This window comes from Protopterus annectens, chromosome 8.part0 (assembly GCF_019279795.1).
Source record: "Protopterus annectens isolate FY-2018-M chromosome 8.part0, PAN1.0, whole genome shotgun sequence".
Lineage (NCBI taxonomy): Eukaryota > Metazoa > Chordata > Ceratodontiformes > Protopteridae > Protopterus > Protopterus annectens.
This window is the reverse complement of record NC_056741.1, coordinates 1226136438-1226161432: the sequence shown is the minus strand read 5'-3', so window position 1 is coordinate 1226161432 and position 24995 is coordinate 1226136438. Positions and strand designations below refer to the sequence as shown.

The window sequence follows — 24995 nt, the reverse complement described above, 5'->3', positions numbered from 1 at the left end:
AGGGAAAACAAGATATTTTGGTAAGTGCAATTTTATTCTTGGAACGTGCTTTACATAGATTTTTAACTGTAGGTTTTGCTTCTTTTGTGCTTTTGCAAGTGGAGGTGAAATTCAGCTGTAAAAGTTCTTTGAAAGTGAGATTAACTTTTGCATTAGCCATTGTCAGGTATACTCTCTGGGCAATACAACAGATTTTAACTGAAGGTATTGCTTTGTTTGTACTTTAGCAGCTGGAGGTAAAATTCAGTTGTAGAAGTTACTTTGGTAGTGAGATTACATTAAGTTTTGCAACTGCAGTTACCAGGCATACTATGTGCTCATTACATGTAGAGTGAAGCAGCTGGATGGAGAGGAGTTACTTGGGTCATGGGGGTAGAGCAGTGATGTTAAACACACTGAGTACACTCTTTGGAACAGAGCTGACTAGATAGAATAGCCTAGACAAAAATATGTTTGGTCTTTATCTAAGAAATAGACTTTACTAATTCCTTTTCTCGGAGCATAGTCAAAGTATGCCAGTGGTGGAAGGAGTGAGGGACTGTATTAGCCTGGGGTAGTGCAGGAGCAGAGCCAAGTCTTATTTATGTAGTAGTTAAGTAGTAATTTGAAGCTAAAGAGGTTAGAGGTAGATGTAATTTGCTTTGCAGAGAGAGATAATTCCATTTTTGTGACAGAGTACGAGTAGAGATTTTGGACAGAGGATTTGTGGGGTGTATATATTCTGAGAAAAATGTTCATTAGATCAAAGTAATCTCTCAGGTTTGTAGGAATGGAGAGTAGGAGTAAAAGCAAGGAAGTCATCGGCTTTGTGAATAATGTATTTGGAGACGAGCCTTATGTAATCTAAGTGGTGAGGCAGTTCGTGCCAGTTTAAAGCCTTAAGAGGCAATACAGTGGAGAGTGTAATATTTTTTTGTTGGTGGCAAATTTTGCATCCTTATTACATCATGCCTCCAGCTTATGTTTACCTGTAGCCTAAAGGTTGTTTAGGACGGGTGCACCTTATGAGAGAGAGAGGAGAAAAGCAGGTGGTAGCAAGAGCGATTTAGTGGTGCTGCTAAGTAAGTTTTTATGCGTGTAAAGTAGTTAGTGTTCGAGTCTTTTTTGTTATTTCGAACATGCGGGTCAAATTTAATGTCATCTATAATCACTCCAGGAAGTTTAATATGGGAGACTACTTCAATATTAGTTTTGTTTGGTGAAAAGATTTTGAAATTTGCTTAGTCAGGCATGGAATTTGAGGAAGAGCAGCAGTAACTTTTTTGTTTTTGGGCATTATGGAGCCATTTCTCAACTGAGGAAAAAGCTTCTTGTGCGATGTGGAGGAGTTGAAGCAGGTTATTAGATGCACATGTAAGCATGGAATCAGCATATTGTATAAGAGCAGCTAGACTTTTGGACATGTAGAGGTCATTGATAAAGATGTTGAGGAGGAGGGGACCAAAAATAGTCTTGGGATATACTAGTGGAGACTTGCAGGTGGTGTTGGGGGGGGGGGGGAGTATTCTGCCATTTTACAGACTGGAGCCTGTCAGTTAAATAGCTATTGAACAACAGTACGAAAGAAGGGGACAGTTCACGTTGAGACATTTTAGGTTAAGAAACTCTGTCAGAGGCTTTTGACAGCTCAAGGAATAGAGGAGAAACAAAATTTTCAGTCCAACTATTTACATTTCCCCATACCACTTTAAAACTTCCCCTACTCTCCTCTTCACTCTTAGATATTTTCAAACCATACCTCTACTTCTACCCTACTTACTTATCACAAGTTATACTGTAAAGTAAAATGTCTTACCCTCCACTGACTTACCCATATCAAACTTCAGTGTGACATCCATCCTAATCCAGGCCCAACACTCTCCAAGCTTTCTACATCTCCCCCTCCCAACTTCTAACACTGAATAACCCCAATAACTCCAGTCCTAACTCCTCTGTTCCTCTGAAAGCCAGTAACTCTGACCTTCTTATCATTAATGCCAACCTAAGAAGCCTAATAAACAAAATCTATGAGTTTCATGCTACTATTGCCCTCTACTCCCCCAACATATTTTTCATTATTGAAATTTGGCTTAAGCCTCATATTAAATCTGAAGAACTTCTTCCTAGTGGATATTGCATCCTTGGAACTGACTGAGTAACTAAACGTGGAGGCAGCATTGCCATATTCTTTAAAGGAAATCTTATTGGTACAACTCAACTCTTCCCCACCTGACATTCCTAACTTAGAAATATCAGAAGCACGTCTAGACTTAAATCACCATAAGTCAATTTTCCCTAGAGCAATTTACCTCCCCCTGCAAAAAAAAAAAAAACACCAATATATTGAAAACATACTTAAATGGGCCTCTACAAACTTTAGCCACAAAACTATAATACTTGGAGACTAACCTTGCCTGGTACACTGGCTCTTCCAACCCCCCCCCCCCCCCAAGCTAACTTTAACCTATTTAATTTCAGTCAAGTAATCAACCAACCCACATGCATTGACAAGCACATACCAAAAGACAGTCCATTCTTGACTGGATTTTGACTAAAAAAAATGCAATACTCAATATGATGCTGGGTGTCTTCCCAGACACGCTAAGCAATCATTTCCCTACCTACCTGATACGGAAACATGCGCAGAAATCCGCTAACATTTCAGTTAGTTTCATTTGCAATAAAAAGCAGTTCTCAACAACAATATTTAACTCAAGGCTCCTACAATATGATTGGACACCACTGAAATATCTTCCACTTGATAAGACAGTTCAGTATTTCATTAGCTCTTTCCTACATATACTTAATGAATTAGCCCCAACTAGAAAAATTTGCACCAAAGCCAAGCAACTTCCCTGGCTATCAAAAGAACACCCTTCACCTACTGAAACAGTGACACAGAGCCTGGTCCCTGTATAACAATAGATAACATAAAGAGGATCTCTCTACCTACCAACAACTGAGAAACCAAGCAAAAAAAAAAAAATTAAACAAGACAAAAAAACTACTTCCAAGCCAATCAGCTAAAATACAAGAACAACCCTAAAAGGTTCTGGCAAACAGTTAATCTCCTCCTTTCCCCAGGAAAACCCAGTCCCCTAGCCCCAACACTAACCAACCATATCTATAGCAGAACAATTTAACTCCCACTTTATCACCTGTATAACATCTCTACTCAATAAACCACCTAATTACACCTCTGACCATACCGGAAACTTCCATTAATAATGCTACCCTTCTCCATCTCAAGGCAGATGTTCTTAGTGTTTCACTGTTGCAGTCAGTATATTTGGGTAATCTGCTGGCAGGTTGCCCTCAGTCAGCCTGATTAAAGTCTTGGGTCCTGCATCGGTTGCTGTCCCCTTCTTCAGTGATGTCAGGATGTCAGGGGTATAAAACATGCAGCCAACGCCATTACATTAGTCTTTCTTGCCGCACGGTGCCCGAAGCAGAAGCAGTTCGCAAGTGCTGGTCGGCCGACTCCTGAAACTTTCGTTTTCGAGTTTCAGATCCGAAGTCTTCAACTAAAAAGCTAAGTACCCCGTTGGGGAAACTTTATCTTGTTCCTTAACGATGTCAGTAAAAGTTAATAATTGCATTACTTGTGGGAAGCAAATACCTCATAAGGATTTCCATTTGTACTGTATTCCTTGCCTAGGCCCTGACCACGACCTACCTTGCTGTCAGTTCTGTGCTTTACTTAATCAACGCACTATTAAACATCAGTACATTTTTGCTTCTAATTATTTTGGCTCACTCTTTAGTTATCCAGAAATGTGGTTAGAAGTCAGACTACCGGAATACCTAATAAAACGCAAAGAAATAGAGACAGGCCATTGAGGTCCAAAACTCCCGATGACGCTTCTTCTAAGCCAGTTGCCAGTTCACCGGTACTCAGTGAGGTGCTTTTGCAGCCCCTGATACCCACTAATTCTGATTCGCAGGCCTCTACCGAGACCCATTCGGAGTATGCCACGAGATGCTTCATTTATGGAACCTGCGGATGTCTCTACCTTGGATGGGTCCGGAGCCACTGTGCAGGCACCGGCTTCTCAGGGCGTTTTCAGGCCTACAGATTTGTATATTAGATGGATGCCATCTTCAAAACTAAGGCCAAAATCTCAACCAATGTCTAAAAAACCGACACCTAGGCCACATGTGCAGGCCCCTATGCCTAAGAAACAAATGATCAAAATGGCTAAAGATTTAATTACTCTGATCAGGGATAGTCATTCCCCCTTCTAAGAGGCCTAGGCAAGATATTGACTGTGAGTCTTCTGAACAGGATTCTATTTCTTCTGATTCTTCTAATGAACAGGAATCGTCTATACCTACTTATGAGGACTCTGATGCAGAAGATTCCCTTCCTTCTGCTTCTCCCCCTGAGGATTTTTCTTTTGGGGAAACTTTGCATACCTTAAAGGAACACTGGGAAAGTCAGGATTTTTCTGAATCCAAAAAGAGACTTGGGGATTTTCTTCTCCTTCCTCAGCATAGGCCTTTGGCTATACCTCCTGTACTAGACATTGTTGTTGATGTTTTTTTTCAGAATCTAGTATGGCTCCTGATTCTTTGCCTCTGGCTCCTTGTAAGCCAGACAGATACTACAGGGATCCTGACTCCCACAAATTCATTTTCAAAAATCCTGTTGCAGATCCTGAAATCATTTCTCAGGGTCCCAAGGGCATTAAGGCTTCTACTTCTAAAGTCCTACCCCTTCTGGTAGAGATTCCAGGGCACTGGATAGATGGGGTAAAAAGGTTTACACTTCTGCAACCTTGGCAGTCAGGGATTTAAACTGTCAATTTCATATGCTTAAATACCAACAGCATATCATGGGACTGCTTAAACAGAAAATCATGTTAATTTCTGACTGTGGAAAATAAAAGATTTACAGGATCTATTGCATTCAGCTGAACAAGTTGGAAAACATGCTTTGCAATGTGGTTTTGATTCTTAGGAGGCTTCTTGCAGGGCTGCTGTAAAGTACAGTTTTGTACCTACCATAAATGTAGATGTTCGAGGATCCACATTGCTGCAGTCCTAACTATTTCTTGCCCCAGATGTCAGAAAACCATGAAAAGATAAGGCCCAAAACCAAACACTGCCAACATACCTGCACCAAAATATATATATACAAAATTTACAAAATTAGCAGATTATAACCTCACCTACACAACCACCCCTAAACACAGACAGCAATGTGGATCCCGAACATCTACATTTATGGTAGGTACAAAACTGTACTATGTTCTTCATTCCACATTGCTGCAGTCCTAACAGAATCCCAAAGCAGAGGTAAGGGAGGCTGGCAAATCATAAGGAAGCAGGAACTGACAACATGCCTTGCAAAATAGCTGTGGCAAAACCAGCCCTAGACTTAGAGTAGAGAGGAAGGTGATAATGCTTAGAAGTATGCACTGAACTCCAAGTAGCTGTCTCCAAAATATCCTTAGTTGCCACCCCTTAGAAATGCTGTTGTGGCAGTAGCCCTAGTGGAATGAGGCCTAATCCCAGCTGGAATCTCCTTGCCATGATGGGAATAACAAAATGTAATGCAACACCCAATCCATCTAGAAATAGTTTGTTTTGAAAAGAAATAAACAACTGCTGAGACTGCCTAAAATCTTTAGTCCTGCTCAAATAATATTCTGTGTACATCTAAAGTGTGCAAAATCTTTTCCCCTTTATTTTGGGGATCTGCATAAAAGTAGGCAAATGAATGGTTTGGTTTAAAGCCACACTAGAAACCACCCTATCCTTATGAAAAATCAAAAAGGCTCCACTGCCATAAGGGCCTGCAACTCAGAAACCCTTCTTGCAGAAGTAATGGCCAACAAAAAGCAGTCTTCCATGACAAGTATTTCAAGTCAGCACAACACAAAATTGAGGTCCCAAGCAGGAGTAGGAGCTCCCTCTAAGAAATTGCTTGAAGAAAGGATAAACAATGGTGGGTCAGAATCATAGTGAGCTGAAATTGCTGCAGCATGAATCTTAATGGAAGAGAAAGACAAACCTTTGTCCAATAACTCAGTAAGATATTGAAGAGCCACACTCAGATTTGTTGCTGCACTCCAAAATAAAAATCTCTTCCATTTTTCGTACACTTTCCTTGTACTAGGTCTCCTGGCTTCCATAATCACATTTAAAACTTGTTGAGGAAGTTGAGACCTGCTGTCTTTCAAAACAGAATATGCCAGGCTGTTAGATGAAGAGAGAGAAGCTTGACATTGAGCAGATCACCGTCTCTCTGAGACAACAGGTGTGGAATCAAGGGTAAAGGCCATGGAGGCTTCTTTACCAGACTCCTCAGTAATGGGTACCAGTGCTGCCGAGGCCAATCTGGAGCTATTAAAATCATCCTTGGCTTGTCTTGTCTGACCTTTAGAAGCACCTTTGGAAGAAGAGGCAGAGGGAAGATTTTTCCAACTGGCATCCACCTTCCAAGCTGTGTGATGAAACCTCTTTGTGCAAAACTTTGGCAGCTGGTGGTTTAGTGGAGAAGCGAACAGATCTATGTCCCCAGGACACTGTCAACTTTTGAAATACATGAAGATCCAGTTTCCACGGGATCCATGATTTGTCTGCTTAACACATCTGCTAAGGAGTTCTGTGCTCGGCAGAAACCTTGCCTGAAGAGTTAGTTAAATCATTGCTTGCCTGCACAATGGGTAAGAATGTGTTCCCCTTGTTTGTTGATGTACCACATGACAGTTGTGTTGTCTGTTAGAATCAACACCTGCCCTGGAAGAAGTAACTCCTTGAAAGCCATTAATGCAAATTGGACTGCTAACATCTCCTTCATGTTGATATGTAGATGCTGTAGTCTGGCAGGCCACTTGTCTTGTATCCACTTTCCATTTAGATGAGCTCCCCAAGCAATGTCTGAGGCATCTGTCGTTAGAATCTGACTCTGGCGGGTCACAGAGAGTCCCTTCGTTAGGTGACATCCCTGAGCCCACCACAAAAATTCCTTTTGAATGCAAGGTATTATTTGAATGACAGTGTCCAAATCCTGGCAGTGCTGTGTCCATACATTTTGAGATACCATTGTAGCTTCCTCATATGCAGTTTGGCATTGGGAAGCACCAGAATCTAAGGCTTGAAGGACTGTCCTTGCAGTCAGCCGGACTGAAGAGATAGTTGATGGAAGTAACTGGATAGATTCTTTTGTTTGTCCAAAGGCCATCTTGCTGTATTCAGTCTCACACCCAGAAAGCACATGTCTTGAGAGGGTACTAGACTGGACTTTATTTACAGAATACCCTAGGCATCTTAGCACTGCTATGACATATTCCAAATGCTGTAGAAGGTCTTCCTTTTCTTGAGCCAGAATCCAAGTAAGGATAGATTTGAATTCCTTTTAGCCTGAAGTAAGCTATCACTGGAGCCAGAACCTTTGTGAATACTCTAGAACTGATAATGAGAATTTTTCTGCAACTTAGTCTTATAGGCACATGAAGGTAAGCCTCCTTGAGATCTAAAGTTACCATCCAGTGATCTTTGCCCAGCAGAGGTAAAAGCTGTTGTAACGTCAACATCTTGAACTTGGGAATGTCCAGATAAGTGTTGAGGATAGATAAATCCAAAATTGGTCTCCACGTGTTCTGAATGGAATTTGCTTGTGAGCCTCTTGTCTTTGTAGAGGAGGAATGTCTGGCATGCCTTTGAAAGGAGGCAAGGTATGGAAATAAAACCTGTAACCGTGGTGAATGATATCCAGAACCCATCTGTCTTGGGTAATTAAATCCCAATTTTCTTTGAATGAACTGGCAGCTGAAAAGGCAGGTCATTGGGTCTGCCCAGAAGTCTGAGCAAAGTCCAACCCTTAGCAGGCCAATTTCTACTAAACGGCTGCACCTGTAAAAATCTTTAACAGTTTGCATAGATTTAGCCTTGTCCTCCATTTTCTTCAAACAACACATCAGACTGCAAAGGAGCATCCAAAATCCTTGTCTTAACATGCTCAGCTAAGTTCTGATCTCTCAACCAGGCGTGCCAGTGGCAGCCACCCTGGAGGAGGCCTGCACAGCATCAAAACCACATTGCAAGGAATGTTTACCCACCTGTTCAGACACATGAACTAAATCCTGCAACTCTTTACAGTCAATACCTTCCCACCTTAGATTTCAACTGTGAAAGAAGATAATTCTGATATTTTAACATGTGAAACTGACAATTCAACGCCTCATGGCTAAAGTGGAAGAAGTATACACTTTCTTTCCCCATCTATCCAAAGCCCTTGCCTCTTTATCAGGAGGGACAGGATTTTTAACAACTGAGGCCTTTACACCTTTAGGCCCCTGAGAGACAGTTTCGGGTCTGCCCTAGGACTCTTAAAAGATACTTATGAGCTTCAGGCACCCTATAATACCTATCCGGTTTAACTGGGGCAGGAGGCAAAGAATCAGGATTTATCTGCAAAACATCTTCCACCACATTCAAAACAGGAGGAGCCTCCGAGCATTGCTCAAAACTCTCAAGCTCAGGTTCCACCCTAGGCCTCTTATCAGGAACCTTATCATAGTAATCAAATCTTCTGCCATTTTAAGCATATGTTTCTTAGGCAAAGACCTGAAGCACTAGGAGAAACCCCACTGAAGCAAAAAACTTGGCCTGCCTTAAAAGCCTTGGAAACAGAAGGGAGGCCCTCAGCATGGCCTATTTCCTGAGAGGAAACATCCTGTAACAGTAAAGTCTCTCCCTGAGACTCCAAAGAAACACCTGGCAAAACCTCCGGCTCCACTTGGGACTGTCGGTTCTTTCCCAAACACTAACCTAAATCTAGCACAAGAACGGCATCCAACAACGTCGTGCTCAGGCCCTAAACAAGGTATACACAAAGTATGGTAATCCCTATGAGGTATCTGTTTCCCACAAAAATACAGTTATTCACTTTTTCTGACATCCGGTTAAATACTGAGGCAAGAAAAAAAAATATTAACTCTGACTTCAGAAATTTTCATGCATCGGACCATGGGCGACTGGACAGCGGACTACCCAATAGTTAGGACTGCAGCAATGTGGAATGAAGAACATCTGGGTCTGTGCTAAGAAGGCATGCTTGGCTCAAAAAGCAATCTCTGCCTGATCATGTTAAAGCAAAATTTTGGATGCTCCTTTACAGCAGGATCATCTCTTTGGTAATAAGGCTGAAGAAGTTCTAAAAAAGATGGAAGATAACGCTAAATCTATGCAAACTGTGAAAGATTTCTTACAAGTGCAACCACCAAGATTTAGTAGGCACTGGCCTACTAAGAACTGGTCCTTTCCAGTCCCTTCGAGAGCCACTCAAGTCAAACCCAGGCATTCCAAAGGCTCCAGGTTTCAGTTCCAAGGGACTTTCAAAACAAAACAATGGGGTGCCTCCTCTTCCAAATCTGGAAACAGCAAGACACCTCCCTATGGTAAGCAGTCTCAATGACTTCCCTTTACACTTACCAAGCACTTACCTTTTAGCCGCCCCTTTGGGGAGAAAACTGGCTCTTCATGCAAGAAACTGGCAACTTATAAACCAGGACAAATGGGTTTTAAATGTAGTATCCCAGGGATACAGATTTCGTTTTCACACATTTCCAATTCCAAACGGATGGCCAGACCTGCCCCGAAATCAGTGGGCAGAGGCCCAGAAACAAGTACTTTCCCTCATGAGCATAGGGGCTATTCAGCTAGTACCAGAAGAGGAAAAGGGACAAGGTTTCTATTCAATACTCTTCCTGGTACGCAGAAAAGACAAATCATGGCGTCCAATTCTGGACTTATCTACTCTAAACACCTTTCTTGACATTCCAAAATTCAAGATGGTGACGACTCTTCAACAGTTACTTCCTATGCTAGGCAAAGATGCCTGGTTGGCAGCTATAGATTTAAAAGAGGCTTACCTGCATATCCCAGTCAGGGAATCTTGCAGAAGGTACCTCCGCTTCAAAGCAGGTTACTTGCATTACCAGTTCTCTGCACTGCCCTTTGGCTTATCTACTGCACCCAGGATCTTTACACAGTGCTTGGCTCCAGTAATTGCATTTTGCAGGCAAAGAAATATTCAAATATATCCGTACCTGGACGATTGTCTGATTCACGCAGAAAACAGGGACATTCTTCTAAAACATCTGGCGTTTGTAAAAAGGGTTCTAACTTGTCCAGGGTACACTATAAACAAAAAGAAATCACAACTGGTACCCTCTCAAAAAATTACATTCCTGGGTGCTAGCTTGAATACAACTGCCCAGATGGCTTTCCTTACACCAGAAAAGCAAATTCATTTGGTGACTGACTTCAAACAGGTGGCCACAAAAACCCTGCTATCTGCAAGAAAAATTCTGCAAGCCTTGGGGTTCATGGCCTCCTGCAGTCTTCTAATTCCATATACAAGACTGCATATGAGGAAACTTCAGTGGTACTTAAAAAGTTTATGGAGTCGACATTGTCACAGCCTGGAAACAATGATTCCTATCATACCTTGCCTGCAACTAGAGTTCCTATGGTGGGCAGAGGCCTGCCACCAAAACAAGGGACTGTCATTCACACCACCCCCTGCCACCCAAACCCTAACTACAGACTCATCAGACTATGCTTGGGGGTCTCATCTGGCAAGGAAGTGCATTCAGGGCAAATGGAGCCCAAATCAAATGCACCTTCATATCAATCAAAAAGAAATGCTAGCTGTACAGAATGCTCGACGGCCGTCAAGGACTACCTTCATCCAAGACAATTAATGATAGACAGACAAACACCATGGTTATGTGGTACATAAACAAGCAGGGGGGTACACTCTCCTACCCCCTTTGCAGACCAGCCATGGCATTGTGGAACACGGCCTTGACCTATCAAGTACAACTGCAAGCTCAGTTCCTGCCAGGAAAGCTGAATACTCTGGCAGACGAACTAAGCAGAAATCTCATGGACCCACACAAATGGAAACTAGAACCACAGATTTTCAACATGTTGACACGCAAATGGGGGAGCCCAGGCATAGATCTTTTTGCCTCACCCCAGAACTATCAGTTGGACACATTTTGCACAAGAACTCGCCACAAAAAAGCCTGGAAAGTGGATGCTCTGTCTTTCAGCTGGAAAAACCCATCAGTCTATGCCTTCCCCCTCTGCCTCTGCTCTCCAAAGTTCTACTAAAAGTCAAACAGGACAAACCAAAAATGGTTTTGATTGCTCCAGACTGGCCTCGCCAGCTCTGGTACCCACTCCTGCGCAGTGTATCATACCTTCCACTGTGGCACCTGCCTCAGACACCTTTACTGTCTCAGCAGAACAACCAAATTTTGCACACTTCGCTCCAAACTTTGAATCTTGCAGCGTGGCTAATCACCTAAATTCACCCTTAGCATCCCTCAGCAAACATGTGATGGATGTCATTTTGGAGGCGAGAAGACCTAGTACTAGAAAGTCTTATGCTGACAAATGGAAAAGATTCTGTGCCTGGAATCAATCTCAAGGGATAAGCACAGCAGTGCCCAACATTCCTCAGGTTTTGCAATACGTAACTGAGATGCTTCACAAGGGCCTGTCCTTTTCCATAAAAATCCATGCCTCAGCCATTTCAGCTCATTGCAATACAGAACCTCCCCTCTTCTCTCATCCTCTGCTAAAGCAATATCTCAGAGGGGGCAAAAACTTAAGGCCACCCAGGAGAGCTCCAGCCCCTGCCTGGGACCTCAGTTTTATACTGGAGAAGCTCACTCTCCCACCTTTCGAGCCAGCTGCTACTGCAGACTTAAAATTTCTCTCCTGTAAAACAGCTTTTCTTTTAGCAGTCACTTCAGCTAGAAGGATTTCCGAATTACAGGCTCTTATGACAGTGGAGCCTTTCATCATTTTTCATGCGGACAGGGTATCTCTCAGGACCAATCCATCCTTCATGCCTAAGGTGGTATCCAGTGTGACTCTTAATCAGACCATTCATTTGCCAACTTTCTTTCCCAATCCACAGAACAAGGGAGAGCGGATTCTGCATTCATTGGATGTACACAGACAACTTAGATTTTACTTAAACAGGACTAAGTCTCAAAGAAAATCTGTACAACTGCTGGTGGCATTTGCTGCAGGGGCAGAGGAAAAGGCTATTTTAAAGCAAACCATTTCCAAATGGATAAGCCATTGTATTCGTTTCTGCTATATGCACCATGGAAAAAAAATGTCCCCCTAGGGGATCAGATCCCATTCCACCAGGGCTGTATCTACTTCAGTCTTTCTCAAAGATGTTCCTACCAGGGACATTCTAGAAGCTGCTACCTGGAGCTCAGTTTATAATTTCACCAAACATTACCATTTACCACTTTTCTCTTAAGTCCGGAGCTGGCTTTGCCACTGCTGTCCTGCAGGGCCTTATAGCTGGTCCTAATGCTGTATAATTCCCTCCACCCTACCATAGCTTTGGGATTCTACCAGAATGGAATGACTGCAACATTGAAACACTAAGAACATAGTACAGTTGTGTACACTTACCATAAATGTAGATGTTCGAGTGTATTCACTGTTGCAGTCCTTGTTTCCCTCCCTCCAGCCCCCTATTTTTCTCTGGCTATACCGCTACTTTCTTTCACTATGCTTAAAAGCCCTTTTGGTTGGAGGTATATTTTTTTGTGTTTTTAATTTTATTTGCTCCCCATTTGGGGGGCACCTGACATCTGGGGCAAGAAAAAATAATGTAATGGCATCGGCTGCATGTTTTATACCCCCTGATGACCTGACATCACAGAAGAAGGGACAGCAACCAACGCAGGACCCAAGACTTTGTTAATCAGGCCGACTGAGGGCAACCTGCCAGCAGATTACCCAAATGTAATGACTGCAACAGTGAATACATGTGAATATCTACATTTATGGCAAGTGTACACAACTGTACTTTCAAACTAGCTATGTAAAAGCACTACTCTCCAAATTAAAGCCTTGCACATCAGCTGCAGATCAGCTGCCTGGTGATTTTTTATAACTAGCTGCAACTTCCATCGCTTACCCCAATATCCATCGCTATATCTCTGAACAGTATGTACCACTTCTCTGGAAAATATATATAATTCCTTTATATAAAGGCAGTCCCTCTACAGATATAACTAATTATAGACCTGTAGCCATACTGTCGCCACTTCCCAAAATCTTAGAAAAATGTATACACAAACAATTCTTAAACCATTTTCTGTCCAATAATCTATTATCCAGTACACAACACGGCTTCCAGCCTAGGCACAGCACTAGCACAGCCCTAATCAGCTTTACTGATACTATAAATCAACTTAAAAACGAGAACCATCTAGTCTCTGCTATCTTCCTAGACATGTCAAAAGCTTTTGACACTGTATCACATCAATTACTTCTTAAACTAGCTTCCTATCATTCCAGCCCAGTAGCCCTAAAGTGTTTCCATAGCTACCTGTCTGATAGGAAACAAGCCACATTATGGAACAACAAACTCTCCCCCTACTCCCTATAACTGTTGAGTCCCACAAGGTTCAATCTTGAAACTACTTCTATTCACAATTTTTAATAATGATCTTAATACTGCCGCAAACCCAGCAATAATTGTACAGTGCTCTGATGTTGCTTTCTTGATCTGCTCACCCCCCACAATCACAGGGCTCCAAGAAAAAACCCAAGCAACCGTCCAAAATATTGAAAGTTGCCAAACAGCCCAGCAACTTATTCTAAACCCCAAACAAAAGCAAGCTCATGGTTTTCCACCACACCCTGACAGCCAGTAATCTAGCCCCATCTGTATTTCCTCTTCCAATGGCACTAAAATAGAGCCCGTTGAATATACAAAACTTCTTAGCGTCACAATTGATACTGGACTGACGTTTGACAAACACCTTGCACTAGCTACTAAAAAGGTGAATGTCAAACTGGGCGCTCACTACAGGGCCAAAGCATATCTCACTGACCATGCTAGACTCGCAACAGTTAGAACCCATCTGTTATCTTCCCTGCTATACTACTGTCAAATATTCACAAGTCTTCGCAAATAGACTTGAATCTTGCTATAACAAAATTGTAAAATTTGCTACCATTGAATCTCATAAATCCCATCACTGTACTGCCCTTCTCCAGCTAAATTGGTTAAAGCTTCCTCATTTACTTACCCTGAATCACTTACTAGCCGCACCCACAGTCTTATACAAACCTGACAACTGTCCAGCACTATCAAACCTTGTTCAACTCTACAGCAACCTAACTTCCCTTAGGTCTGCTGTTAAAATACTCTTAAAGGTTAGTAAAGCACAAAACTCCTGGCATCTCCTTGTACTCCCATATTATCGCCAAACAATGAAACACTCTTCCACAGCATATTCTGTCTATTAATGATGCGCATACATTTAAGCAAACTTAAGGAATATTTCTTGAAATATAGACTTTGCTTCTGTTCCTACCCAGGCTAATCTTTTCAACCCACCAATATTCCAACTCCTTTTGCTCTATACCTCCTGGCTATATAAGCCTTCTCACACTCAAAACGGCACTTGTCATTCAAAAGAAATGATGCCTGCTAAAAACTGTTTAATTCTTGCTTACTTTATAAGATACCGTGTATTACAACCTTGTAATTTAAATGAGATATGTATAGTAAAACTATTCAATTTTGCTTACTTTGTAGACATCATGTTAAGAACCCTGTAGTTTGAAGTTCTATTTGCAGTTCTTTTGCATTTGCATGAATATTTGTTCTATTTCTTTCTAAAATTTGCTCATCTCAAATGTAAAATATCTATGTAACCTTCTTAGAACTTTTCTCCCAGAGTCTCCGCCGAAAACGGGCTTCTGGTCCAGGCAAGACACTACCCAGTTAAATGAAATAAGTACATAAAAATAAAGTAAAATAATTGTATTAGTTTATGGTGTCAGTGAATGATAGAAGGCTAGTGGGTGTTACTTCTATGCTGGCCAGAAGCTATGTAGGGTGGATGTTGAGGTGTTCTTGTGGAAGATAGTGGAGGAATTGCTTATTAATTCATATTTTCAAAAAATTTTGAGAGGGGGTGATATTGCAGTAGGCCGAAAGTTAGAAATGCCACCTTTTTTTAGAGGGATAATGTAGGATTTTTTTTTCCATAGTGAAGGTACATAGGATTCAGCTATTTATCTCTTGATTAGGCTAGAGATGGGTATGCCATGCCATCGGCAGCTATCTTTAGGTATTCAGATGGAAGGTTGTTGGCTGCAGTGTAGGAAAGTTTGAGATCAAGTAGAATTGTTTTTTTTTTTGTCTTTCCCTCTCTCATTGATGTGGGGACTGGTCTTAAGTGGAAGTTGCTAACAGTGGATGTAGAGAGGGTGAAATAGGTTCATGTCAGGGTGGTGGGGGTAGGGGCGAGTAAAGGAAGTGGAGGTGTCTGATGCATGGAGAATGTTGGGTTTGTTCTAACCTGTATATTTTATTACTAGGATTGGATTTTATTCTGGGGGTGGTAGAAGCACTGGATGGGGGTGAATGGTCAGGGAGGCAATGCTTTCTGTAAAATAGGTGTTGCATGAGGCAGCATTTTATAGTGGAGAGCTATTATGAGGAGGGTTGAGTTCCTTATTTAAGCCCAAATGTAACAGATTATGTATTGATGCCCAAAATTTTGGGAGTGATTTCTGTGTTGAAGTTGTAGATGGGGTGTAGTGTTTATTATCTATGTTAACTTGTTTTTTTACTCAGATTGTGTAATTCTCTATGAAGTTGCAGGTTATTGGTAGCTTTAATTTTAAGCCTTGCTTTCTGCACTTTGTTAGACCTTGTAGTTTTTGTCTGGGTAGTGAGCTATGGTGCCTTAATTTCCACAATTTTTTTTTTGTGTGTGTGGAGTAGGGCGTAGCTGCTTTGAGTTGAGATGCTGTCCTTGGTCATTGAAAGAGCTCTTTTCCATCAGAGCAAGAGAAAGGTTTCTTTTCCAAGCTTATTCTCCCTTAGAAAGTAGGACCCTGGAGATCTGTTTTACACCTTACACGATTATGTTGTTAAAGGGTCACACTTGCATTCGTAACTTAGAGAAATCTTTCCTTCTGCCCAAATCTGATGTTTCAGTTTATATTCAGAGCTTAGCACCGTTAAACCGTGGCTGTTAACATCACTATACCGCAGACATATTGCTGGACTTGATGCAGTGGATATATGAAAAGTGTACACACCCCTGTTAAAATGCCAGGTTTTTATGATATTAAAAAATGAGACCTCAGTAAATCATTTCATATCTTTTCCCACCTTTAATGTGACCTATAACCTGTGTAAAGTTCAATTGAAAACAAACAAATCTTCTTTCGGCTTTTCCCGGTTAGGGGTCGCCACAGTGGATCACCTGTTTCCATTTCTTCCTGTCCTCTGCAGCTTGCTCTGTCACACCAACCACCTGCATGTCTTCTCTAACCACATCCATATAAACCTTATCTTAGGCCTTCCTCTTTTCCTCTTACTTGGCAGCTTCATCCTTAGCATCCTTTTCCCAATATACCCAGCATCCCTCCTCAGCACATGTCCAAACCAACGCAATCTCGCATCTCTGGCTTTGTCTCCAAACTGTCCAACCTGGGCTGACCCTCTAATGTACTTATTCCTAATCCTGTCTACCCTCGTCACATCCAGTACAAATCTTAACATCTTTAACTCTGCCACATCCAGCTCTGACTCCTGCTTTTTTGTCACTACCCCACAGTCTCCAACCCATATAACATAGCTGGTCTCACTACCCTTTTGTAGACCTTCCCTTTCACTCTTACTGGTACTCGTCTGTCACAAATCACTCCTGACACATTTCTCCACCTTGCCTGTACTCTCTTCTTCACCTCTCTTCCACACTCACCATTACTCTGAACTGTTGATCCCAAGTATTTAAACTCGTCCACTTTCGCCAACTCTACTCCCTGCATCCTTACCATTCCTCTATCATCCCTCTCATTCACACACATATATTCCATCTTAGTCCAGCTGACCTTCATTCCTCTCCTCTCTAGAGCATATCTCCACCTCTCCAGGATCTCCTCAACCTGTTCCCTACTCTCACTACATATCACAATGTGATCTGCAAACATCATAGTCCACAGGGACCCCTGTCTGATCTCGTCTCAACCTGTCCATCACCAGTGCAAATAAGAAAGGGCTCAGTGCTGATCCTTGATGTAATCCCACCTCCACCTAAAATGCATCTGTCACTCCTACTGCATATCTCACCGCTGTCACACTACCCTTGTACATATCCTGTACCACTCTTACATACTTCTCTGCCAATCCCGACTTCCTCATACAATACCACAACTCCTCTCTAGGAACGCTGTCATATGCTTTCTCTAAGTCCACAAAGACACAATGCAACTCCTTCTGACCTTCTCTATACTTCTCTATCAACACTCTCAGAGCAAACATCGCATCTGTAGTGCTCTTTCCTGGCATGAAACCATACTGCTGATCACTAATCATCACCTCCCTTATTAACCTAGCTTCCACTACTCTTTCCCATAATTTCATGCTGTGACTGATCAGTTTTATCCTCCTGTAGTTACTACAGCTCTGCACATCACCCTTATTCTTAAAAATCGGTACCAAAACACTTTTTCTCCACTCTTCAGGCATCCTGTCACTTAAGATTTCATTAAACAATCTGGTTAAAAATGCCATTTCTCCTAAACACCTCCAAACTTCCACAGGTATGTCATCTGGACCAACAGCCTTTCCATTCTTCATCCTCTTCATAGCTATCCTTACTTCCGCCTTGCTAATCCATTGCACGTCCTGATTCACTATCCCCACATCATCCAGCCTTCTCTCTCATTCTCTTCATTCATCAGCCCCTCAAATTACTCTCTCCATCTGTTCTCTTCACTAGTGAGTATGTTTCCCTCATTATCCTTTATCACCCTTACCTGCTGCACATCTTTCTTAGCTCTGTCCCTCTGTCTAGCCAGTCGGTACAGATCCTTTTTTCCCTCCTTAGTGTCCACCCTTTCATACAACTCTCTATACCCCTTATCCTTAGCCTTTGCCACCTCTCTCTTTACCGTGCACCTCATCTCCTTATACTGCTGTCTACTTTCTTCATCTGTCTGACAATCCCACTTCTTCACCAACCTCTTTCTCTGTATACTCTCCTGTACTTCCTCATTCCACCACCAGGTCTCCTTGTCCTCCTTCCTCTGTCCAGATGTCACACCAAGCACCTTTCTAGCAGTCTCCCTTACTAACTCTGCTGTAGTTACCCAGATACTCAGTAACACTTCACTGCCACCCAGTGCCTGTCCTAACTCTTCCCTGAACTCTACCTCACAATCACCCTTTTTCAATTTCCACCATTTGATCCTTGGTGCTGCCCTCACACTCCTCCTCCTCTTGATCACCAATATCATTCTACAGACCACCATTCTATGCTGCCTAACTACACTTTCCCCCGTCACCACTTTACAGTCTCCAATCTCCTTCAAACTGGCCCTCCTGCATAGCTCATAATCCACCTGTGTGCCTCTCCCTCCACTCTTGTATGTCACCCTGTGCTCCTCCCTCTTGTTAAAATACATATTCACCACAGCCATGTCCATTCTTTTTGCAAAATCCACTACCATCTGACCTTCTGCATTCCTTTCCTCAACACCATACCTACCCGTCACTTCCTCATCCCCTTCACCAACATTCTCATTGAAATCTGCTCCAATCACCACTCTCTCACTCTTGGGTAGGATTTTCCTGACATTCATTCAGTTGCCTGTTACAGCAACAGCCATGGTTCGCAGAGAGCTTACAAAGCATCAAAGGGATATAATTGTTGAAAGGTATCAGTCAGGAGAAGGGTACAGAAAAATTTCCACAGCATTGGACATACCATGGAACACAGTGAATATGGTCATCAAAAAGTGGAGAAATATGGGACAACAGTAATGTTACAAAGAACTGGACGTCCCTCCAAAATTGATGAAAAAACGAAAACTGGTCAAAGAGGCTGCTAAGAGACCTACAGCAAAACTAAAGGAGCTGCAGGAATTTCTGGAAAGTAGTGGTTGTGTACTAATGTGACAGCAATCTCCCATATTTTTTCATATGTCTGGCCCGTGGGGTAGGGTTGCAAGATGGAAGTGTTTTCAAAAACATCCAGGCCCAGCTAAAATGTGCAAAACAGTACATCAAGTCTCCCAAAAAGCATGTGGGAAAATGTTATGGTCTAATGAGACCAAGGTTGAACTTTCTGGCCACAATTCTAAAAGGTACGTTTGGCAAAAAAACAACACTTCACATCACCAAAAGAACATCATCCCCACGATGAATCATGGTGGTTGGTGGTATCATGCTTTGGGGTTGTTTTTCTTCAGCTGGAGCTGGGGCTTTAGTCAAGGTGGAGGGAATTATGAAGAGTTCCAGATACCAGTCACTTTAGGCCCAAAACCTTCAGGCATCTGCTGGAAAGCTGAAGATGAAGAGGAATTTCACCTTTCAACATGACAACTCCAAACATACATCCAAATCAACAAAAGAATGGCCTCACTAGAACAAAATTTAAAGTTTTGGAATGGCCGAGCCACAGCCCAGACCTAAATCCAATAGAAAATCTGTGGGGTGACCTGAAGAGGGCTGTACACGAGATGCCCTCGCAATCTGACAGATTTGGAGTGCTTTTGCAAGGAAGACTGGGCAAATATTGCCAAGTCGCGGTGTGCCATGCTGATAGACTTCTACCCAAGAAGACTGAATGTTATAATTACATAAAATGGTGCTTCAGCAAAGTATTAGTTTAAGGGTTTGCACGCTTATGCAACCAGCTTATTGTACGTTTTTTATTTTTTATATTTTTTCCCCTAACAGATTTGTTTGCTTTTCAATTGAATTGTACAGGTTATAGGTCATGTTAAACATGAGAAAAGTTTTGAAATGATTTGTTGTAGTCTCATTTTTTTTATCACAAAAACCTGGCATTTTAACAGAGGTGTGTACACTTTTTATATCCACTGTATGTAGGTGGCATTTGCCTGTGCCATGTTCAGTTCTTTTTTGCCCAATAGAAGTTTGATGCAAGATTTAAGGACCCTTTCTAATCCCTCTCTGCTGCTTCTGATTGTATGTGAGCAGACATCCAGAAAATGGCCTTCCTGACATGTAAGTGTGGGTATATTTGCTGCTGAAAAGGTCCCAGGTGCGCTTATGTATGCCAGATGTCACATAAAGATAAACATCTAATGCATTTTTTGCCCAGGTCCAGAGCATGTCTTGACTTGTATATCTGCTTGGGCCTTCACATGAAGGCTGTGATTAGAAGGATAGAAGCCCCTCAGGCATTCTAGGCTAAATGAAGGTTTTTCTGTCTTGTTAAATTTAACTGACATGTCTGCATATATGCAACAGAAAGGGGACAAGGGTGTCAATCCCAGAAAGGTGGAGGGGGCATGTACTATACATTGGGAGAATAAGAGAGAGACCTTCGAATATCAGAGTTCATCAGAGACTCCTAGGGTTCAGAGAGACCAGTCAAAAGTTAAGTTCCCCCTTCTTTCTGTGCTTCGACCTCTCCTGTTTGGCATCTACTTTTCTAAAATAAAAGCCAATACCAAAGCTCTCTGGTTGCCTATATTTGTTGATTACTGTATGCTAGGAGCAGTGATTGAATCCCCATATGGCTTTACTGTCCTACAGCAAGGTTTGTCTTAAATTAACTGGTGTCAAAATCATGCTCTGAAATTAAAGTCCAAATAAATTGATTGTGTCCTTTGGGAAGTCATCTACGTACCCCATGGAATTACCATGTTGAAAGTACTCCCCTAAGAGTTGCCCCTTTTCTGAATTTTAACAAACTAAAACAATGAGTGAGAAAGCCACTGAAAAACCAGTCAGTAAAAACTAAATGAAAACTCCAGCAAAGCTAGAACTTCCACTGAGTGACCTCCCAAACCTCTTGTATCAGAGGCACATGGGATATATGCAAATGATCCTTATAAACATCAGGTGTTTCAGCTAATTGGCAATTCTGAATGCCCATGACTTGTTTCGTCATTTTACTGGACAATTTCAGGCCAATAAAGTCAAACCCCACTAGCTTGGGTGTAATAGCACTGTGTTTCTAATGCTTATTCAAACACTCTGCTTGTTCTGTGCTGACGAGGTCATAAGGCCAAAATATGCATATCCACAGCTAGTGGGATTTGGCTTTATTGCCCTGAATTTGTCCAGTAAAATGACGAAACAAGTCATGGGCATTCAGAATCGCTAATTAGCTGAAACACCTTTTGTTCATAAGGATCATTTGCATATATCCCCTGTGCCTCTACAAGAGGTTTGGGAGGTCACTCAGTGGAAGTTCTAGCTTTGCTGGAGGTTTCATTTTGTTTTTACTTTTCTGAATTTTAGGAACTTATGTGGACAGTGACTTAACTTTGGACCAATGTGTCTATTATTCCAAGAAAATCCTTCTGTACTGCACAGCATATAACCAAATGGATTGTCTAAATCCAGGGATGTTATTGCCCTTCTTTACTCTGACCTCTTTAGGGCAGTCATTGAATATAATGCCCCCTATGGCATGTGTCTGTCCAGACACATGCAACAACCAGAGCACCCACAAAGATACCTAACTGAAAGGATACAAGGTCTAAACAACATGTTCTACATGGACCAGCTGAAAGCCATGTCACTATACTGTGTATCCTATATTCTGGCATACAAGACTTTCTCCGATCCATTACTGATGGATTTAGTGCACATCAAACCAATTGGCATTAGAAATACTCTGTCTAGGGATCTATATCTCTTCTGCAACATCAACAGAACAGTTTGGAGGGGCAGGCTTATTTCTCAGAGGATACTGCTGCTGTGGAACAGACTCCCCATCCACATAAAACAAAGTTCATCCCTGTCCATTTTCAGGCACGACTTAAATGTGTGGATCGAAAACAGAAAATTTGTCAGAACTGCCCCCTATACTACTGATGGACAGACAGTTCCTAAATGCTTTATCCTATGACTGGGTCCTCTCAGATTATTTGTGATATAATCCCAGTTATTCTGATTAGGTGTAATATATAATTCTTGACCATGGTATGGGCAAGGCTAATCTATAATCTATTGGGGATAGGTTATTTCGGGCACAAAAAAAGGGAAAATTGGCTAGGCTTAAAATGGCCCACAAGGACAACTAGCCTAGTACTTGCCAATGAACCTATAAAGGTTTGCTTTCCAAGGAAGCACTTATTTAATTTATTTATTTAAGTTTGGTGACTGGGGGGGGGGGTCGACTGGGCTTGAGAGCCCATTTTCAGTGGAGGCCCTGGGAGGAAAGCTCCAAAATTATATAGTAAAACATTAGATATTGGAAAAAGTTACAATTCATGGTACAGATACATAAGATGAGCAAAATACAAATGATAAGTAGCCCGTGGTGCCTGTTACTATCAAGACATCTTAACATCAATCCTCAGATGACCATCCTACTTGCATCCCCAAGCATATTCCAGTGGACTGATGTATAGGCTCTAGACTACTCATCAGATGCTAACCCCCTCCCCCCAAACATCCAAGTTGGAAACTGGGGATGCCCCCCCCCCCCAAAAAAAAATCTCATCCGCAAATCCATTGATGCAAGGCCTAGGTACGTGTACCTAAGGTGCTTGTTATGGCTAGACAGCTTCTTAGTGAGTCTTAAATGATCCCAGCCAGCCTCCATCCCAGAATTGGGCTTGATTGATCCATGGTTGTGTCTAGTTTCAGCTGCAGCCAGATTCAGAGCGGTTCTGTGTGTGGAATCTCCCCACTCCAGGGAGGAGGGTAGGTGCTGCTTGTAAGAAACTCTGAAAAATCTGATTTTGAGAAGGAGCTGGGACTAAAGGTCACATCTTTCCTGTCTCAGCTTTTGGCAGAAATGGAGAAGACAGTTTGGACTCTCCTTCCTAAACAGAGGATATTGCATTTTGGGTTGGTGCGCGCACACACACACACACACACACACACACACACACACACACACACACACGGTGAGCAATTCTGAAGGTAGTTTCTGGAGACCACTGGTTCTTAGAAGAGAGTGCAACCTTCTGGGTCTTTAACCCACTACGTTTCATGCCATTCCTGCCCTGCAAGCAGCTCTCTTGGGTATTTTTCAAGACAGCATCCTTGGAGGCATATTCCATAATTTATCTTCCTCCAAGAAACCTGATGGATTTTATAGGGTTCTTGATCCACATAATTTTCTGTTTGAGAATTCATTGCAAATCTAGTTGCAGTGTTTGTGGAAACTGCTAAAGGAGGTAGACTACCACTGCGGGGTTTATTTTTCCATGGTCAGGAAAATAGATTGCTTGACTGGTTTGAGAGAAAAATATCCTGTTAAAAACTGGCAGTGAGGGCCCTGAATATTTAAATTCCCATCCTTCTATATCGAGCTGCGACATCAAGCAGCACTAAAACCCTGAAGGCATCTATAGTCAGCCAAGCCCAAACTATTTTACAGTTGGGTAAGCAATCCGTAAAATGTGGGTGTGATATTGAGGTAGCACGTCTGGGGCTGCTGCAATAGGTCAGTTATCAGATGACACTCTTGGCTCTGGACTCTCTTTCACATCTTCAGAAAGGGACAATCTCCTTAATGCCCTTTTTGATTAAGATTTGCTGTTTAGGTCCCCATTGTATGATCCGTTTAAAAAAAACCTGTAGGATAAAGAAAAACCATACAAGTTGGTCAAGCATATGGTTCACCTTCCTGTTCTTAGATTTAACAGGAATTACCCTCCTAAACAAGGACTTTAATACCAGCGGCAACAAAAAGGTAAACCTACCTCGGGGGAAGAAAGCCACGCAGAAATGAAATTGACACCAAAAAGATAAAGATCTGGAGGCTCCTCAGGCTTGCCCCCTGTTAGGTAGAGGCTGTGACTGTCCTGCCCCCTCACTCCCCACCCTGGTCCTTTACCTGTCCACACATCTCTATCTTCGAATCAAAGTAGGTGGACATCTGGCTTTTTTCTACCAGAGTTGCTGAAATGCAACTTCCAACTAGTGGGTCCTGCAGGCTGTGTCCAGACGTACAGACTATATTACAGATTAGAAAAAAAATTACATGTGTATCAAATGACATGGAACAGATATTTATTCACTGTAATATTTATTGTTGCTGTCTTCACAGGAACCCATTGCCAGCCCAACTTCCAGAGCTTTATGTTCCCTAGGGCTTTGGTCAATGCACTCCCACCAAGGGCATCAATTCATCAGCCAATACCATATTCAGATCTTTCATGCCGTGCAGTGCATAGTCATATGTTGATCCTCTAACATTTTCTCCAGTGCTAGATGTTATGGAAGATGTATTTAATGCATCTCTGGAGGCTAACTCCCTTTCCCCAGCTTTTAAGAAGCCTGGTCAGTTCTGTAGGGTCCGGGACTCCCCTAAGTAAGTTTATAGGAACCCTGTGGCTGATCCAGATGTGAGGTCTCCTGATCCCAGGAAGGGAGCTGGCCTGGCTGTAACCAAGAGTCCCATTCCCAGTGTGACGGGATAAACAAAGCCTGAGATGGATTTTGGAAAAAAATGTTTATACCTCTGCTGCCCTTGCCTTCAGAACCTTAAACTGCCAGCCCAACACGGTTAACCAGAAATCTGTGTTGGAAAAAGAGGGCTAAAGCAGAGATGGGATCAAAGGTCAGGATCTAAAGCAAGAAATACTGAACTTTTTGTGATCTTTCTTTTTAGGTGACAAGGAAGTTCAAGAATTGTGGCTGTAAATGCATAATGCGGCGCAACAACTGCTGAGGTCTGTAATAAGGAGAGAGGTTAATAGGCTGGTACTAGGCTGCCATTGCAGGCCATTTTAGGCCTAGCCATTTACCCCATGTGGGAATCAAACCTTGCACCTTCTGTTTGTAAGGCAAACACCTTAACCATTATGCCATCTTCCCACCCCCATTCAGGACTGTGCCTCTGCTAGACAGTGTTAAAACCAATATCCTTTTGAGCAAGGACCTCCTTTTCTGACCTTCTGCTTGGGAAATATGTAAGAAACTGGATGTAGAGAGCCACCCAGTGTTTTCTGCAGGTTTTTCAACCCCAGCTTCAAGGTGTAGTAGGAACTTC

The 24995-nt window shown here is 42.2% G+C and overlaps 1 protein-coding gene across 2 annotated transcripts in view; it reads left to right on the top strand.

The window, feature by feature from the left end:
- Window positions 1-24995, top strand: part of LOC122809322 (RNA-binding protein 10-like) — a 1914178-nt gene that overhangs the window by 1788911 nt on the left and 100272 nt on the right. The window lies entirely within an intron of this gene.